The 16594-nt window shown below is 42.8% G+C and overlaps 1 protein-coding gene across 2 annotated transcripts in view; it reads left to right on the top strand.

Annotated features, from left to right (window-relative positions):
• The first annotated feature begins 16000 nt into the window (after positions 1-16000).
• The window catches only part of MEGF10 (multiple EGF like domains 10), an 85870-nt gene continuing 85276 nt past the window's right edge, over positions 16001-16594 (top strand). Inside the window, exon 1 of one of the 2 annotated variants that reach the window (XM_032096503.1) lies at positions 16001-16086. The gene's annotated coding sequence lies outside the window, so the exon portion shown is untranslated. The remainder of the gene's footprint in view (positions 16087-16594) is intronic. The other variant, XM_032096504.1, reaches the window with a different exon arrangement.

Below are 16594 nucleotides of genomic sequence, written 5' to 3' on the forward strand. Positions count from 1 at the left end.
CAAAGCATGGGGAACTACTTCTTTGTGGGTTTACTGTTCTTTTCTTAAATAACTAGTACCTAAACTCAAGGAAAAACGTCTTCATCATTTGCTGCTAGGCCTTTACCTGGGTTGTTTTTCTGCCCAAAATGTGAACTAGCACAATATGATGTTACCATGACTTTTTTTCCACAGATGAGAGCTCTGACTTTCTGTGTAAAACCTTGTGTTACCAAAAATGTGTGGAGGTAACTCCTGCCTTGGGTGTTGCTGTAATTATGATCCCACGGCAGAAAAGTCATAAGGGAACAACGATATGAAGTGTCTCACCAGACTTTATCAACTGCTCTGAAAGCTACATAAAATAAATAGCCAGAAAGGGGTGCCAATTCTATTTCAGCAGCGTTTCCAATTAAAGCAATCCTGTCACAACTTGTGCACAGGTGCTGTAAAATATGAACTCTTCATTTTATTCCTAATCAATGCACCTAGATCATCCTACTCACCCCCTCTGTTCTTCCTGTTAATTTCAGCATATTTCTGTGTCTTCATTCAGTACTTCACTGGAGATTCAATACTTAACTGGAAAGGTTACATGTGAGCTCCCACAATTTAAAAAAACAGCATGCACTCATTTTGTTCCTTCTATGCAAAAGTCAATTTTTAATCCAGAAGTAACATTTAACAAGACTGTGTGGCTTTCAGTAGGCATAAAGGAGAAAAAATTATTGTTTTTCTAATGACTCCTCCATCTCCTGATCAGCTCTCTGTTTGTGCAGGTGTCTGTGGATTACTGGGTTGAAAATAGGTAAAGGAGGGAGGGTTCCACAATATTCACCCCTTTTTTTCTCAGCACTTTCTCTGTTAGTAAATGAACCCTCAACACGGGTTCAGCTACGGGTGCAAGCTGAAAATTCTTTATTCTAGGCATCTCTACTGCCCAAATAAAAATGTAGCTAGTTAAGCACTTTCTTCTTCTTCTTCTTTTCTTTTTTTCTCCAGCTTGTTTAGTTTTCACTTCTGCGGGACTAACACATCATTTGCCTCCCTCTGGGCTCTCCGTCTTGTTTTATTCTGTCACTGTGGAATATCATCACAGTGTGTCTTGTCAGGCTGATAACTGGGCAAACCCTTAAACTCATACCTCTCTTTCACTGATCTACCTAGATCTTGTCATACAACATATCTCCAAACCATTCATTTATCTCATTTATTTACTTATTTATTTATAAATAAATTTATTTACTGTTTATTTACGCATTTAAGATTCTTGTCTGCAATGCTTCAGCTCATTAGAAAGACTTTCAGCTACTTTCTAGTTGTGTTGGAGACAGGTATTTTCAGTATTTCAGAAACTAATGGGACATGTAACAGGTATTTAGCCGCTGCCTTACTCTTTACTATATATACTGACCTGATTTTCTGCAGTTTTCTCCTACTTGCACTGTTGTTTCATATTCAAGTAAAGAAAAAGGATCCTGCTGTCAGGCAGCTTCAAGAAAAACTCTTGTTCATGAAGCATATCTGGAATATGACTGCATGGTGCCCAGGCATCTAAAAAATACAGTAGATATTCAACAAAATTGATTTTTGAGAACACCTGCAGAGGTTTTTTGCAGTTACGTTTCGACGTTTTGTGTCAGTATTGTGTGATGCATGTATTTATTTTTTTGGTGAGAGAAACAGAGAGAGAGATATTGAAACAATTGTTCTGAACAAGGTAAAAAGATACCTTGGTAGATGAGAATAATTAGTGAACTCTGGGTTAGTACTGCCATGCAAAGGATGAGCTAACTTTTATCTGAGCAGTACAAGGAGGAAGGTGTAAAAGAAAACGCAGAACTCTTAATTTGGCTTCAGTGGGGCTGTGTAAACAGGAATTTGGTGAGTCAGCCTACATGGAAAAGGAGCTTCACTAAGGGTTCCTCGTAAAAAACTATTTTCTTTCCCTGATTTATGCAATTTGTTCATCTCTCAGACATGCAGAACTTATTACTTTGCGTGCAGTTTTGGGCAAAAGGTGAAGGACTACAGTCCTACTTTTTACTGTCTTCCTGCTAACCAGTAGAAAACTGGCATCTTGAGAAAACAGTGTTTAGTGTGGACAGGAAAAGTTCATGCTGCTTTACAGATTTTTATTTCAGAGTTGGGTGCTAAGGATAGTGCATAAGTACTTGGTCAATACAACATTACTGATCAAATACATGAAACAGCAGACGAGGTAACAAATCTGGATGGATGCTGATGATGACAAAGTGCAGTGTTAGTAATTCTGTAGTAATTTCTTTCCTTAAAGTGAAGAACAAAATTAAACTGAAGTGAGAGACATATGGTATTTGGGGTACCCCTGGAATCTATAATGACTTGTTATTGTTACTTTCATTATTTTTAGTAGTTGTGCTCTAACATCTGCCTAATAGTTTTGGAGGGGTGGATAATTCTGCAGAACTTCATGGAATGATACTAGAAATACTGCATGTTACTGAACACAACCAAATACAATCCCTTTTAATGATATTTATGTTTAATTGTGCAGACAAGTGGAAGGTTTATAAAGAAGATAATTACATATTTATATAAGAGTAAGTGCAAGATTAAAATAACTTTATCTGTTCATGCTTCAATTCTTATTCTAGTGTTCCTCCCCTCCCCCCCCCCCCCCCCCCCCCAAGTTTTTAATACCAAATACTATCTAGGTAGTTTTGGTATATTTTAGCCCAGCTAGTCTCACTCTGTTGCAATCTGTGACTTCTTCCTAGCAGTTATATTGGAAGTAAATACAGCAGCATTCTACCCATAGTAAAGTTACTTAAAATGTTTATTTTTTATTATTTTTATTTAGCCTAATTGCCTTGAGGAGGTGCTGAGGACTGGTTTCCATTCCTATTTTAGAACATCAGTAGGAGGTATGGGAGGTAGGTTCCTGTTCTTAGCCAAGAACTGAGATGAGAAGTGTAAACAGAAATTAGTAAGTCCAAAAATTTTAGGTACTGTGGTGAGCTGAAGTAGGTCAATCTTCTATTTCTCATGTTTTTACTGCAGTTTATAGAAAAGTAATTACATTCTCCTCAGTGAGGTAGCTATTAAAAACTAGGAGAACCTGTTATTCTTGAAAATTATCACTGCAAGCTATTACAAAATCAGTATACAGACGAGGAAGCACTTCATCACTTCGGGGTTACTACAAGAAGCAAGTGCAAAGCACTAAAATTTCCTTAACAAGGTACTTGCAGCTTTGGTTAAAAAGGAATTAAATAAATCATTCGTATTGATCAAGGAGAGCTAATCTCTGCCAAGGCCATTCCAATATGGAATTACTCAATCAGTGCAGACCAGTTTTTCTTGAAGCAACACTGGGAAGAGCCATTTACTACTTAACCTCATATTCGCCCCAGGTACAGAAGGACAAGGCTGCCAGAAGGCATTTGCAGCTCAGGAATGAGGCGGATTTTAAATTAAGAAGTCTGCGCATAACACCAGAACAGGTGGAGCATCGTGATCTTGGGAGATCAACTTCAAAATGTTAAGAGCCTGTCTAAATACGGTACACACTAATTAAACCACAGACTAAAGCATCTGATCCAAATTTTGTGTGGTGATAGAGTGGAAAGAAAAGTTGTTCAGAGCTTGTCTGGCTCTGCCTCTCTGTTTTACTCCCTTCTGTCGTTCTGTTCATGCGGAATTTCACTCCTCATTTTAATGGGTTTGCTTGCAGTGAAGCAATCGTAGCACACCCCGTAATTCCTCAAGCAGAGTCACCGGCATGCAGAACCGTTCCTCAGCTCTTCCAAGGTATCACCGCAACTTTCCCTGTTGTCCTGAACTCACTGGGCGAGTGAAACGCAGGGAAATGTTGGTTATTTGGCAGAATAGCGGCACCCTGTGGCTCGTGCTTGACTTGGCTTTGAAATATTTAAAACCCTACCGTAAAATCTCTCCGGCTTCCTCTGGTGCATGCTGGTTATTACCATAACACAAGTCAGAAGTCATTCTAGTTCATGAAAGGGGGCAGATTTCTTTTTAGAGACCTTGATGCTCCGCATATGAGATTAGAGTGCTCTGGGGGGCAAGAATATGACTCCATCTTCAAAACCAAAAATTTCGTGTGTACTTATTTTCATTACTTGCAGAAAGCCATGAAGCCATCTCTGAAGTAATTTACAGGCCATTATATGTCCAAAAATAGGGATTAAAATTAGTCAAACTGACCTGGACTTCAAGTAGGTCCTCAGGTAGGGCTTTGTGAACCTGATCCCCTGGTATTTAGAAAGCTAGTATGTATTATTTTGATTAATTTCTGAAATAAGGGGCCTGCTGCTAATTTCTGGAGGCCCTGTGTTCTGCTAGTGCAAAGGATTCTTAATAATGAGGCAGTGTTCTGACCACCTTCCTGTATCACACCTCCTGTGCCCCCTGTGACACCTCTGAGTGTCACTGTCACTCATGGCAACTTCAAAAAATCCTGCCACACCTGTCAAAAAAAGCGAGGCAGTGACACAGCGTCAAAGGAAGCCACTGTCTGCACTCTTATTTCTCTGTTGTTTAATTTATTCTTTGTAAACCGACCCTAATATCACTGCCACTTGTCCCACAGCCTGTGTAATGAAATTTCTTTATTAAATCTTTGCAGGGGCGAGTGCTGTACTTGGAAAGAAGTGAAAATGACGATATGTTTCTGGTTTTTGCTGGCCACCAAATTTTCAGCACTCAGGAGGGCTCAGCACAAGTCTCAGGTGATGGATTTTGTTCCAGCAGCACAGATGTGCGCCTTGGCCATGCAATAAAAGTAATAATCAGTGTTTCTAGATGAGTAAAGTGTAACTGAAGCACCCAGAGAAGTCCAGAAAGAGTTTCCACTGTGTTTTGGGTGGAGTTTTGGTTGTGTAGGTCAAAACAGCACTTAACTAAGGTCATGCTGCCCAGAACCAGAACCAGCCTGTGAGTGAATCTCTTCTATCTGTAGGTTTATATAACTTACACATGCTTATTTCATATGCCCCATCCTGATTTTGCACCCATATTTCAGGGTTTTCTCTCAGACATTGAAGCAGCAGCTGAACAGCCCCTGGTAGCTGACATTTCCTCAGATATATTTAAATAAGAACCACAGTTTCAGAGCAGAAGTTGCCACTCCAGTTGGGGCTGGGGTGGAGGCAACACTACTGAGGCAAGAAATCCCAGAGCAACCTGACAACAAATGTAAGAAAAAAAGGAGGAAGAGAGCAGAGAGAGTGGTTGGTAAGTGTACAATTGCGTAAGTGAGAAGAAAGAAGATCCCTTTTATTTAGTTTTTCTTTTTTGGCAGGTATCTATCAGATTATCCCCTCTATGCAGAAACATGACAGCAAAAGTGTGGAGATACCTGACTTGCTTTAAAATGACTGCAGTGGATCCATAGCAGGTTAGATACAACCCTGTAGAGCTCAGTTTGCCCTAATGATAAGTTAATTGGCATGTCTAAATACTAACAACTGCTGAGTGTTGTTATCGGTATTTACTCACAGGCTCGTATTTTCAACAATCAATGATGCCAATAACACCCTTCCGGTTTGAGTTGTTGGATATTCCAGCACAGGCTTAGGAAACAACTCCATGTTGTTTAAAGGAAACTTACAGAGAAGAGATCCTGAAAAAAAAAAAAGTTTCTTTCTCCTGAACTTTCAAGTGGGGCTGTGAAAGGAAGGCATGATTTTGAAATAAACATCAGGTTCCATAAGTACATTTGCAATCATTTATCCACTTAGGTTCTAATGCAGAACAGAAGTAATGACTTTGACACATTAGAAGAAAACACAACTGAAATCTGTCAGGATGACATTTCAGTAACTGTGCTCCATCCTGTCTGTAGTGTTGGATGGAGCCATTAGCAGTTCAAAACTCTCTGTAATTAGGTGCTTTGAACATTACCAGAAGTCTGAAGCCAGTGTAGAACAAGATTTTTAGGTCAAATCTGCTTGTATTTAATGTAAACTGTACAAAAGTGATAGTGAAATAATAATAAAAAAATTGCAAATATTCAAAATACAGTATAGAGCATGTATGTTTGGGGTTTTTTTTCCCCAAAATTTAAGTTGTGTTTAATGTTAAAATGTATTTTACCATTTGGAAGCATATAAAGCTTCCTGTGTTGTGCAACATGTAAGTAAGGGGTAACTGGCAGGCAGGCTGGCTAGGTTATTACAAAATTTGCTGGAAACTTAAATGAAGATTCTTATACTGTCTAACATACAAAACTTCTTTCTGAAAGAAAGTAATTTAATGGTAAGCTGATTTATATATGTGTAGATCTTTATATTAATCTCATAGACCTAGCAGCTGCTTTGTAACCTGCAAGTATTTAATAACAGAAAAAATTGCTTTAAAAATTTACCCTGATTTTTATGTTCTCTCTGAAAATTTCCTGATCAATAAGACTGCAGAAGTGTTGCTTTTTCTTCCCTCATAATCTGTTTTTTTGAAGATGTTATTCCATGGGGGGAAAAAAATGAGGTATGTAAAGTGCCACAACTTCACCAATTTGGTTGTAAAAATATATACTGCTGTTATGGGTTATATGCAGTACAATTGGAAGAAACCTAATTATAATTTATGGAGAGTAGCTCACATTCAAGCCTGGACATCTAGTATTAGGAAAGCTAACAATGAGCTGAATAAAGGAGATGGATTCTTCATCAAAAACTCAGGTCAGGTAAAGCCCAGAAACATTTTAGGCAGAAGCACCTTTTATTTTCAGAGACTAAAAACAACCATTTTTTCCCCTCCTTTTCTGAGGGAGGAGAATAAAACTCTTTGAACCCTGGTAGCTTGGAAAATTCTTGTCCTGATTTGAAAAATGACTCCTCAAGAGTTTTGCTCAGTAGAAGGCTATACCTCAGAAATAAAAAAAATGTAAATAGCTGCTTAACATAATATAATTTAAGCTATAGACACATTCCTGCTTCACTATAACAGTGGTTATTAAACTTATTTAATAAATTAAAAAAATATATTACTACCTTATAAGATATAGTTATTTAACAGTAGTAGTATTCTGTTCATAGACTTTTGCAGAGAACAAAGACTAAAGCTCTAAAAGAATCCTTTTGCTGTAGATATAAAAATCCTAAGCAATGTCTTTCAAAATAAGAACCCTTCCTCTTAAATATCTTTTTTTTTTCACCTAGACTTCTACATGAGACAGGAATGTCTGCTTTAAAGTGTATTTTGGAAGCCATACTCTGGCTTTCATCCAGAGCTCTCTGAACCGTGCACTGCAAACACACAGGAGAGCAGTTTCCGCCTAAAGTCTGGCTGCCAGTGCAGCACTTGGAGCTGGAAATCAACACAGAGGTGTTCGTGTTGACATTATTTACATTATTTCCTCCATTAGATTTGTTTATTGCAGTGTTGGGAATGAATTGGTATTTTCTACATAACAGCCTTGACTCCTTTCACCTGCGGAAGCTACCCAAAGAGTCTCCCTCGCCCCTAAGACTGAATGGTTTCCATGAACTTTGGTTGTTGTGTGGACTTAAATGCATTATAGCATCTGGAGTGGCTGCAATCACAGCACAGTGAATACAATGAAAAGTACTGTGCAAGTGTTCCCTTTCTGTTTTATTTCATCTTTTCTGGTTGTGGATCTATAAGGCACCACATCAGCTTCTGTATCTCTCAGATGCTGAAGTGTAAAAGTAATTAGTTATTTCTGGTTTATTATGTGGGAGAAAGCAAAGGTGATAGCCTAGTTTCCAGAGTGATGTGAGGGCAGTACATCATTAAAAAAAAAAAAAAAGAAAAAAGGGTGAAATAAATAAATAAACAAACAAACCCCAATGAGTAATAAAAAGTTATAAATTAATATTGAGCTGTGGAGTCCAGACACACACTGAAGCCTCTGAGCCTGATCTATTGCCCCCAAGAGCACAGTGATTTTGTTATCAAAAAATGCATAGCTGTAAATATAATAGCCTTATTGATTTCTCTCCCCTTAGGTACCAACATGAACAGCAGCAGAGGAGAGCTGTGCTAAGCACAGGCACATCTTGCAATGCCTCAGAATTTCACACAGCATCTCCACGTTTTCTTTTCAATCCTATTTCCATGAGCTTCGAAGCTCTGAGATAAAGCCAAGTGATGATAACAAATAACCAGTGGCACCTAATTGAACTTCAGGCTACTGAATTAGATAGGAAGGAATGTGGCAGCGTTTCCTACTTTTGCTTTTCTAGCCTGGCAGGCCTTTGTAGTCTTTCAGATTTCCAGCTCTGCCAGAAAACGTCGCTGCTAATACACACCACTCATGTTAAATTGGAAGAACATCCCCTTAAGTGTTTAAGCCAAATTCGAAATGCAAAAGAAGTAATCCCAAACCACAATTTTATTTTAAAGAAGTAAATAAGAAAGTACTAAATCCTTGAAGAGGGTTAATTAAATCTTCCACTCTTTTAAATGCCACAGGATGTTATATTTACACGGTGAGCTAAACACATGAGGGATCTCTGAGGATTCCCACCACAGCTGGCAGGGCAGCATTCAGTGCCAGGTAGCTCATGGTGCTCCAGAGTCTGGGACCCAACTGAGTGATACTCTTCTTCTGTTTGCTTCACACAAAAGCTGTGACGGATTTACACTGTAGTTTTACGAGGCTCTCACCATCTTCATTTTTCTACTCTGAGGATGAATTCGCCTAATAATTAATTATTCTGCTTTTAGTTTTCTATAGAACAGATTAGATTTGAAAAAACAACCCTGTAAACTGAAGAAATTTGTAGCTGCCAATTTATGAGGCGGTTTGCCTCATTTTTCTCTTGTTGAAGTTCTCTTTAATGTTAAATTACACAACACATCAATTTCAGGGGGTTTGTAGCAGAGTTCTATCTCAGGAATTTTACACGAATGCCTCTGCCACCAAATCTGTTTCCTTTGCTTCCCTACTAAAATGTAATCACACATCAAGAAGTCACAGTGAACTGCAAAAAATTAATTTTATGTTCTCATAACGTACTAAAACCTGCAAGAGAAGCACTGCATCTTCTTGTGGGTCCAAGAAAACCTTTTATCTGAACAAAGAACAACAACTGTGTCTAAATGTTACTTGAACAAATCAGATCTAACTTCCAAGTAAGGTTCTTCATTTATGTGAATGGGTTTTTTCCATATTGTGCAATCTAAACACAAATCTGGCAAACCTAACAATGTTCTTATTAAAAGCTTCATTAGATTAGGGAACTTTTTGCAAATTATAGAGCTAATTTCTGTCACCTCAAACAAGCATACTAATATATATCATCCATACACACAGGGTCTGGTATTTGAACAGGAGAAATTACAGTTTTGCACTAGCCACTGAATAAATAAAAATTGTATGCCGTGATTGTGCTGACCACAAGCACTTTTCCAGAAAATGCGAGCAAGTACTCAAGGGGTGTTTCTGTAGTGTAGAGGTTATCACATCTGCCTCTCATGCACACATTCCCTGGCTGGTAACAGGGCATAAAACACTCAGTTAGTTCCAAATTTACCAAGTTGGACTCTGTGATTTTAAGGATCTTTTCTAACTTCAATAATTCTAAGTAGAGAAAGCTGAGGTTCGTCTGTTGTCACCACACAAGTAGAAATTACTCTGTTGGATTTGAGTTGTGCCTTGGTATGGGTGACATTTACATATGTTCTTTCTCACTCCTGTGTATGTTATCAGCCTGAAAACCCACAATTATTGCTGCAGAAGAGCAAGCATTTTCCCAGATACACAATTTTATTAGCAAGCTTCAAGAATTTGAAGTGGCAGGTCGTCAGAGCCTAGTGCAGTCAGGTATTTTGGGCAATGTTTTTCGAAGTACTAGAGGTTCACTTATAATGGGATGAAAGCTTACTTTTACGAGGTAATACTGCAAAACAGTAAAAGCAAAAAAAGTCTTTTTATTCTCTGCAATGGTGATTATCTATTCTGTTTATTTTTACACCAGTCTGTTAATTTATATTATGCTGTCTTAAAAATAAAAAAAGTATGTTAACCAAGAGGTACCCTCAGAGCCATACCTTCAACTGAGACATTCAAAACGGGAGATTACAGAAAAAAATTAATTAAAATTTTGTGTTTGTGTCAGTTTTTTTCCCTGCATGTTTGAGCAGCTATTTCATTGAAAGTGCTATTGCTTTCTTTTCCTTATCTGCACCAGGAACCAGAATTCAAAAACGTATTTGAAATCCATGGGCGCTGCATTGATGGGGAGTCAAATTCTTTGCAGAAATGTTGTGCATGCAATAACATATAATACAATAAATAATGCTGATATAAAATTATATACGATATAATCACATATTTATACTCATATATTTTTTAATATAAATATATAATTTGTCAATATTGTATATAAAATCTAGGATTACTATGACTTAAGAGTTTGTACCTTATAGACAGTGGTTTCTGTTACTGCTAGCCTAACACCAGCTATTACATGAAGGCCATATGATAGCTTGATTGTCAACAGTACTAACAAACGTGGTAAAGCACATCTGATTGATTATGTCAGTGATTGTATGCTATTTATGGCCCAGTGGCTCCAAGGGACACAACTGGTTGCATAAGCTAGAACTTGTTTCTTGCACAAGCCTTCTTGACAGACCTGACTGTTCCACACAAAGGTTTAAAATCTAGCACAGAAAAAAACCCCAAATAAAATACTTTAAAAGATGCTCGGGTTCCAAGAACAAATACAAAGTCAGTAGCATAGAGATGGTGAAAAGATAAGGAAGCCAACAGCTTCTGGGAAGCATCTCATGGAAATGGGATGCTTCAAGGTAGTAATGTCCCTGAATAGTGGTGTTTCAGAATGGAGCATAATACCCTCCCTGGGAATTATGATTACTGCATACTGAAATGTTACAGAAAAAACTTGGTTTTGAAGAAGAAAATGCTCTGTCAATCAGGCTGCTGTAGTGGTTTTTCCAACAAAGCATGTATCTGTCGATAAGACTGAAGATGCTGAATGTTGTTGTCTCATGACGCCAGCAAGTATTTTTTTTCCACCTGATAATAAGTTTTCTGCTGTGTAAGAGTTACCGTTCAGGAACTAATTCCAGTCCTGAATGTCCTTCTTTTTTACCTATGTTTTCAAATCAGAAATAATTCCATTTTATATCTAAAGCTTTCATAGTTTTTTTCACTTAGATATTTGAAAGCCTGTTATGTACCCAAAGCCACATAAAAAAATTCAGTCAGCACTTTTCAAATTTTCCTGTTTCTCTCTGATACCACATAGTTATTACATATCATACCAAGATTCCCACCAGGGGTCATGCCCAGAATTAGGCCCACAGTGCTTTTGCTGGAAAAATACTAAGAAATGCTTAAAAAATAATCCTGAAAGGCAGGATGGATGTCTTCGAAAATCTGCACAAATCAGATGCTATTCTTGCATTATCTCTTTCATACAATTTTACTTAATCCTTTCTCATTCCTCATTTGGATTACTGTTTTTGGTTTTACTGCTTATTATATCTGCATTTATTTGGCACCTTACTTCCTTTCCCTTTTTTGCATTTTCGTTCTCCGGTCTGCTGCCTCCAGTTCCCAGAACCTTCATCTTTGAAGTCTAAGGCCAGGCTGTGATCACCCCTTCATTTCAACTAGGCCTTCTAAAGATCATTCTGGTTCCAGCGATCCTCTTTTCCCACTTTTCCTCTTCCCAGTTTGAAAGCAAACAGCAATCCACTCATCACTGACAAACACTGTAAGCTTGAGGCATTCAGGAAATGCAGCACCAATCCATCTGAGGTTAAAGAATGATGAAACCACTTGTAGCTCATAGTCATATCTCTATCTTCTGAGAAGGAATACCTCATCCTCCAACCATGACACTATGAAATTGTGGACACGATCTTGTGAGAAACAAGCTCACTCGATTTAAAATTTTAGTGGTTTATTAATAGACAATAGGGGACAAATTAAAAAATTATCCAGCAAAGCAGAGGGGTTGCAGCACTGGGTACCCCGCTACAGACAGGGTATAGCCAGAGGCACACCCTTCTAGTTAGAGGATACAGCTTTATTCTCCCAGTGATGAACGTAACTCCTCCCTAGCCCAGCCTCCTTGAGGTGCTCTTACTGGTTCACTATTCTCCAATGGTGGTCTCCCAGTTGCTGAACATGTAACCAGAGCTAACACCCATTTCCCTCCCCTTAGAATACAGAACCCTTAACCAGAACACGTAACAATTAACTCGAATACATACTAATTAACAGTAACAATTAACAATCAACTCACTCTCGTAAATCTTTACGAAAGCCAACCTTGTTAGCTATATCAATCTGGACTGTGACTGCAAATTTTATATTAATTTCAGATTAACTGCATTAGAAAAAACTTTTCTATGCAACAACTGGATCAGTCATGTTATGTATTTCCACATCTAGCTATTTTTAGATCAAATAATTTAGCTGGAAAAATAAATAAAAGTGAAAATATTGAACAGCATGGTATGTAGGTGATACTTTCTGAGCTGTCTATATACATGTATATTTTGTGCTCATATAACTCTTTTTCTCAGTAGACAGTGTTCAATACTCCTTTTCACGACCTGTGTTCTTCCTTCTGAAGCTTTACTACTACCCAGTGTCACTCATGTGTGTTCACAATCTCTTGTGGGTGTAATAAATGCCTTGAGCTGCTGATACAGGCAAGCAAAATCTCCCTTGTGATTTCTGCTTGGTGTCTAGAATCCAGATATTCCATGCAGTAATTTGAAAGCTTTTCTTTCTCAAGAAAAACCCAGATCAAAGACATCATTATTTATTTTTTTAGAGAGTCATTCTAGTTCATTTTCTGAGGGCTTTTTTAAACCATTAAGCTTCAGGTCAAAACAAAACTGTCATTAGTTCCATTAGGGTGAGATAATAGAAATATCTTGATTATGCTTTTTTTTCCCCCCCCTTGGAAATTTGAATATATTGCCTACAGATGGTATTGCAGCTATTACAGCTGTGCTCCTTCCTCACACCCCACCATGACAGGAGAATAAAATCAGACCATGCTTCCACAAACAGAAAGATGCACAAATTACAGCCCTGCAAAACGCAAAGAGCAAAATTCCATCTCTAGGCGAGAGAGAGGAAGGAGGGAGGAAGGAAAGTCTGGGGAAGGTGCTGTCAGCTGTGGCAGAGACAACGCCCCAGGACAGTGCCCTCAGGAAAGGCAGAGGAGGATGACAGGAAAATGAGCACGGGATCTCCTGGTGCAGGTGATTTTAGACCATTTCATTTGGACAAAACTTGGTGCTGTGGGTCAGCAATTTCCTCCAGAACAGTTGTAGGGCTTTTTCTCCCCACACTGTTGCCCTAGGACACGCTGGATCTGGGTGGGCCCAGGCTGGGAGCATTTGTCGCTTTCAAGCGGCAAGGAGCTGTCAAGCAGCCCTGATACCGTGGGGCTGGCACTGCTGGGGCTGACAAGATCTGCATGGTCTCGGGAGGCTACAAGGAAAGGCAGAAGGGTCAGCAGCGTGGCCACCTAAACCCTGGGCAGAGGAGTCCATCGTGGCACCCACAGCCCTACTGGAGCCCAGCCCACTCTCAGACCCTGCTGCCAAGCCCTGGACACAGCTCAGGGGCACCCAGGGGCTTTGCCTCTCACTGCTGCCCCGGCCAGCACAGACCTCACTCTCCAGGGGCTTCAGATGTTCCTCAGTCAGGAGCAGCTGCACTGGGTTCCCCGGGCACTGCAGAATCAGCACAGCCACAATTCTCAGCACCCACAGAAGCAAACGAGGGACTGGTTGTGAGCACAAAGAGCTGCAAACCAGACAAGGCTCAGCTGGGCCCTTGTGCTTACTCCTTCCTCCTCAGTGTGAGCACACGCTCAGCCCATACAGAGCCCAAAATTTCTGCTCTGGAATCTCACCCCTCTCTCTCCACCTGCTCCCTCCCTCCTGGCCACAGGCAGATGCCGGCATTGCCCCAGCCACGCCTCAGACCTCCCAGTGCCCAGCTTCGGCCGCTCTCCCGGGATGGGGCTCTGCCGGACAAGGAGGGGAAAGCGCTGACCCCCAGCACCACACAGAGCCAGGCACTCCCTTGCTCCTCTGACTGCACCATTTCCAGTTCCTCCATGGAGCACAGGACAAGAGGCTCAAGCCAGAAGGTGTCACGGCCTAGGTTGGCACTGCCCTTCTGCCTGGCGCCTGAGCAGTTGGAAACAAAACAATCCAAGCTCTTGAAAAGTTGGATCCCCATGGTGAGCACTGGCCACACCAATGGCTCATTCTGCTGCTGACAGGGCCAGGAGAAGATGCCAGGATGCAGAGCCTGTCCCTGGGTGCAGCCTTATGGACATCCAGTCTCCATTTCCACCTCTCTCTGTTTCTGCTGTGCTTGCATCTTGTCTACAATGACACTGCCCACCCAGGGCCTCAGCAGGGAACTCCCCCAGGGACACGTCCCCTTCCACCTGCAAGCGACAGACAAGCTCTGGCACCACGTGGTGCCGCTTCTTGGGGATGCACCAGTTGCCACTCTGAGCTCCAGATGGGGACTCCACAGCCAGGTCTCCATCCCAGGGTCGCTGGGCTCACCAGGCTGCACTGCAACCCACGGTCCCCAGCAACACCTATCCTGAGAACAACTCCCCAACGCCGCGAGAAATCTCAGGAACCCACAGCCCCTTTACACCAGCACGGCACCCACAACCTGTTTCAGGACACCTTCCTCACCCTCCCTGTGTCTCTGCACTCCCCTCAAACCCAGGACTTCGCTGCCAACACCCCAAAGCCATCCCAAAGCCACGCAGTCCCTCTGGCCACTTGGGGTCTCCACATGTCTATGCTGTAGCTACTACCATCTCCCTCAGCACCACATCAGACTACTCTGGCTCGGCCAAGTGCCTGACAGCTGTTTCAGTCTCATCCCATCGATGCACACCCTGGGACCAGCAAGGAGCAGCCCTCCAGCCCCTCATACCCAGCACTAGCCACGGCTACCCACAGCTACCGTCAGGTACCCCTGCACCCTGGGAGCTCCCGCCATGGGGGGACTGAGCTCCCACTGCCGGAGTCTCCCTTGAAAAGGCCCGCCTGGAGCTCCCGGGGCCATCTCCAATTCCAGCCCGCGCCTCCTCAGGCGGCAGCGCCGCTGCTTCTCCTCACGCCCCTCGCCGCTCCGGGCAGCTCCCACCCAGCCCGGCCGGGGCAAGGACGGCGAGCGGCACCAGCGCCCACCCACACACCCGAGACTCAGGGAGCCCGCAGCAGCGGCACCCGCGGGCGGGGGGCACTCGGCATCCCCACAGCCCGGGCTGGGGCAACCGCGGCATCCAGGAACCCTGTAGTGCCTGGGGACTGCACCCTCAGCACCCCCCACACCTCATGGGTTTGGGGAGAAATCTGTATGGGGTGGCATGGCCGGGTTTTAGTAGCGGGGGGGGGAGGGAGGGTGGGCTACGGAGGTGGCTTTTCTGAGAAGGCGCTGGAAGGTTCCTCCCTGTCCCGCAAAGCCAATGGCGCCGGCTCCAGGACGGGCCCTGGCAGAGACCGAGCCAAGCGAAGGTCGTATTAACGCTTCTGCGATAGCATATTAAAGTAGGGAAAAAAAGCCCCAAACAAACCAGAAATTCTCGAGAGTAAGTATCTTAAACATATTAGAATATATGTACGTTCAAGAGTCACGATGCCCTTCCTTTCCCTAGCAGTGCTGGAGACGAGCACATGACATTTCTTCTTCTGTAGATTTGCGTCCCTCCTTAGGTCTCTCACTGCGAGACCTAAGCATTTAGTCATTTGAAAAGACGATTTCATTCCTCGATCACATGCTGGGTAGGTAACTATCTTTCACTAGGCCGAATAAAATGACCTCTGAGGTCCCTATGTAGCTCGCACTTTCGCCTCTAAGCGAGCGGAAGCCGGAGATTCCAAGACTGGGGAAAGACACCGTCCGCGACACGGGCGCTGGGAAAAGCGGGTAAGGGGTTAAAAATGTCTGTGGGTCTGGCCGGGGGCGGTCCGGGACAGGCGGAGGAGGGGCTGATCCCCGCCGGCCCCGCCGCGCACACCGCCCCTTGCTCAAGTCCCGGCGGCGGCGGCTCCCGGCGGCGGCTCCCGGCGGCCGGTCGGACGGGGAGGGCGCCCTCGGGACAGGTAGGCACTGACCGGACCCGTCCCGTCCCGTCCCGTCCAGTCCCGTCCCGCAGGTGCCGGGTGCGGGTGCGGCAGCCTCGGAGAGGAAGGCGGGGCTGCGGCAGCATCGTTCCCGGAGCGGGGTTTGCCCTCGGTAGAAGCATCCTCGGGGTAGCGGATGGGATGCGGGGCCGCCCGCGGTGCCTCCGCCTTTGCAGAGCATCCCGGCGTGTTTGTCCCCGCGTTTGTGCGGGGTGGCCGGGCTGGTGGGGCGGGATGCGGGAGCGCTCCTGCGGCTCTCTCCAGCGGTGCCAACCCGGGACGAGTCAGTTCAAGCTCTCCTCAGAGCACTTTTTTTTTTTTTTTTCGTTTCTCCGCTAAGTGTCTGTTTTCCAAGGTTATCCTTCGTTTTCACGGAAGGCTTTTGGCAGTCTTGAGCAGAGACTGGAGCGAGCGTACGCACTGGAATAGAGAGATGCTTGTGTATAGATGTAAATTAGCGTGACCTGCACGTGAAAATGCACATCTG

This window comes from Corvus moneduloides, chromosome Z, assembly GCF_009650955.1.
Source record: "Corvus moneduloides isolate bCorMon1 chromosome Z, bCorMon1.pri, whole genome shotgun sequence".
Taxonomy (NCBI): Eukaryota; Metazoa; Chordata; class Aves; order Passeriformes; family Corvidae; genus Corvus; species Corvus moneduloides.